Source organism: Sceloporus undulatus, chromosome 2 (genome assembly GCF_019175285.1).
Source record: "Sceloporus undulatus isolate JIND9_A2432 ecotype Alabama chromosome 2, SceUnd_v1.1, whole genome shotgun sequence".
NCBI classification, from domain to species: domain Eukaryota; kingdom Metazoa; phylum Chordata; class Lepidosauria; order Squamata; family Phrynosomatidae; genus Sceloporus; species Sceloporus undulatus.
In genome coordinates, this window is record NC_056523.1 from 186677326 (window position 1) to 186681001 (window position 3676).

The window sequence follows — 3676 nt, forward strand, 5'->3', positions numbered from 1 at the left end:
GCACTGGTTATATAGTAAAGTGATTACATGTCAAAATGCATCAACATCAGTTGGAAACATCACTACAGAATAGTGTTTGTTCTTAGACTCAGAGTTGGAAGAGACCCCAAGAGCCATCCAGCCCAACCCCATTCTGCCATGCAGGAACTCACAATCAAAGCACCTCTGACAGATGGCCATCCAGCCTCTGCTTAAAGACTTCCAAAGAGGGAGACTCCAGCACTCTCTGAGGCAGTGTTCCATTTGAACAGCTCTTAATGTCAAGTTCCTCCTACTGTTGAGCTGAAATCTCTTTTCCTGCATTGTTCTGGGTCCTATTCTCTGGATCAGCAGAAAACAAGTTTGCTCCATCCTCAATATAACATCCCTTCAAATGTTTAAACAAAGCTATCATATCACCTCTTAACCTTCTCTTCTCCAGGCTAAACATACTCAGTTCCCTTAGTCTCTCCTGAAAGGGCTATTAGAAAAAGGCCTAGAGTGTGTTGGGGAGAAAACCAAGTCCTGACAGCTTGAGAAAGCCAAAGCAATATAAAGAGCAGAGTACAAAAAACCAAAAACATCCAGCAGTGCATTTACCACTTTTCACACTTAAAAGAAACAGCTCCTAACTAACTGACAGTAGCTTATAGCAACAACCTGCTGCTTCAACTATAACTCCCAACAGCCAGAACTTCACAGACAGGTGACCAGTCTCCTGGTCCACTTAGATAGTGTTGGCTATGAGTCATTATGCCACATAACATGATGCAATCCTATGGCAACCTTGCATCATGCTGTGTGCTCATGACTCAGCAGTCTGTCTGTCAATCAAAATATTTAAACACATATTACTCTAATAAGAGCGTGGTATCCAGACTTTTCACCATTTTTGTCACCTTCCTTTGGACACACTTCAGCTTGTCAACATCCTTTTTGAATTGTGGTGTCTAAGCCTGGACACAGTATTCCAGGTGAGGCCTGACTAAAGCAGAATAGAGTGGTACTATTACTCCCCTTGATCTAGATACATACTTCTATTGATGCAGCATAGAATTGCATTGGCCTTTTTAGCTGCCACATCACACTGTTGACTCATGTTCAACTTGTCATCTACTTAGACTCTTAGATACCTTTCACCCTAGTCTTGTGACTAGAATGTTAAGCCAGGTGTCCCCCATCCTATATCTATGCATTTGTTCTTTCTTTTTAAATTCTCCCTAAGTGCAATTCCTTACATTTCTCTGTGTTGAAATTCGTTTTGTTAGCTTTCTAATCTATTAAGGTAATTTTGAATTTTGATCCTATCCTCTGGGGTATTTGTTATTCCTCCTAATTTGGTATCATCTGCAAATTTGATGATCATGCCCCCTATTTTTTCATCCAAGTCATTGATAAAGATGTTCAATTTATTTATTTATTTATACATACTTCACCCTTCAGCCCTAAAGGCTCTCAGAGAGGCTTACAATTATTATTATTATTTTTCATTAGATGGTTCCCTGCCCTTAGGCTTACAATCTAAAATGTTGAATAGCACTGGGCCCAGGACAGAACCCTGTGGCGCCCTCCTGGTCACTTCTTTCCAGGATGAAGAGGAACCATTGCTGAGCACCCTTTGGGTTTGGCCAGTCAACCAATTACTAATCCATTTACCAGTTGCATTGTCTAACCCACATTTTACTAGCTGATTTGCAAGAATGTCATGGGGGATCTTGTCAGAGCCCTTATTGAAATCTAGATATGCAATATCCACAGTGTTCCCTTCATCTACAAAACTGGTAATTTTATTAAAAGAGAGAGATCAGATTAGTCTGCCATGACTTGTTTCTCTGAAACCCATGTTGACTTTCTGTGATTATGGCATTCCCTTCTAAATGTGCACTACTTTTTGTTTAATGATCTGCTCCAGAATCTTTCCTGGTATTGATTTCAGACTAACGACTATAATTGTTGGAATCCTTTTTCTCTCCCTTTTTGAAGATGGGGACAACGTTTGCCCTCCTCCAATCTGTTGGGACTTCTCCTGTTCTCCAGGAGTTCTTAAAGATTATTGCCAATGGCTCTGAGACTACATTTGCCAGTTCTTTTAATAACCTTGGATGTAGTTCATCTGGAGAGTTAAATTCATTTAGATTCTCTAGATATTCCTGTACTACCTCTTTACTTATTCTGTGTTGGATTTCCCCTATTGTGTCCTTTGCTCTATTTTCCTCAGGCCGAAAACCCTTTTTCTTTTTTTAAAAAAGACTGAAGCAAATAAAGTGTTGAGTAGTTTTGCCTTTTTTCTGTACCTTCTTAGCATTTATGTCTCTATGTAGTGGCCCTACCATTTCCTTCTTCTTTTTGCTATGAACTTACCCCCCCAAAGCCCTTTTTATTCTTCCCTCTAACAAGCCTGAGCTCATTCTGTGCTTTAGCTTTTCTGACTGTACCCCTACACATGCTGGCTATTTGCTTGAATTCCTCTTGGGTGATTTCCCTCTTTTTCCATTTCTTATACATACCCTGTTTAAAACCTAGCTCCGTGGAAAATTCTTTAGTAATCCATCCTGAGACATCTCCCATTTCCCCCCTTGTTTTAAATTGTACCTTCAGTATTTCCCTTTCCATTGTATAACAAACTCCAGGAGAACATGGTCACTTCCACCTAAGGATCCTATCACTTGCACCCCATTGACCAGGTCATTCTTGTTGGTTAGGATCAGATCTAAAATAACTGACCTCCCTGTTGCCTCTTCCACCTTTTGGACCATGAAACTGTCTTCAAGGCAAGTGAGGAATTTGCTAGACCTTGAGGATTTGGCTGAGTTTGAATTCCCGCAAATATCAGGATAGTTGAAGTCACCCATCACTACTACATCTCTCTTTTCTGAATGTGTGGCCATCTGTTCTAGAAAGATATCATCCAATTCCTCAGTCTGACTTGGGGGTCTGTAGTAGACCCTCACCATAACATCCTTGTTGTTTCCCTCCCTTTTAATTTTTATCCAGATGCCCTCCACCTGGCTTCCAGGATTGATGTCTGGATCTCTTCACTGGTGTAAATATCTCTGACATATAGTGTTATTCCTCCTCCTTTCCTGTTTGGCCTATATCTTTTGAAAAGGTCATACCCCCCTATTACTACATTCCAATCATGAGACTCATCCCACTAGGTTTCAGTGAGGCCTATTATACTATATTTGCTTTGTAATTGCAAATTCTCAGCAACATCATCTGTAGAGCCAATTGTTCACATCCACTATTTTCCTTTCCCTTCTTGGACCATGTCCTTCAACTTGGAGAAGAGATGAGATGATAGCTTGTGCACCCAGCTCTTTCAGCTAACTACCCAGAGCCTCATAATCCCTTAGGATATTCTGAAGACACTCAGGTCTTGAAGATGCCATGGTTGTGGCCACTAGAGGAACTGGGAGAAAGGTAAAATCTCCATGTTGGTTGTGGTTGGTTGGTAGGTTGGTTGGTGAAGCACTTTTATAGTCTGTATAGCAGTAGTGAGTATTTGAGACAGAGCAATCTGGTACTCTGTACATAGTTTATATTTACTCTGAGACCAAGATCAAAACTCGCATTGAGTCAATCCAGCTGTCCAGCTATTCATTTCTCCAAGAGAAGCAGCAGTCTCCATGGGAGGATTTTTCCTGTGCAGCTTGGAACTGAACTCTGCACAGAGGCCATCTGCTAGGCGTTTCTG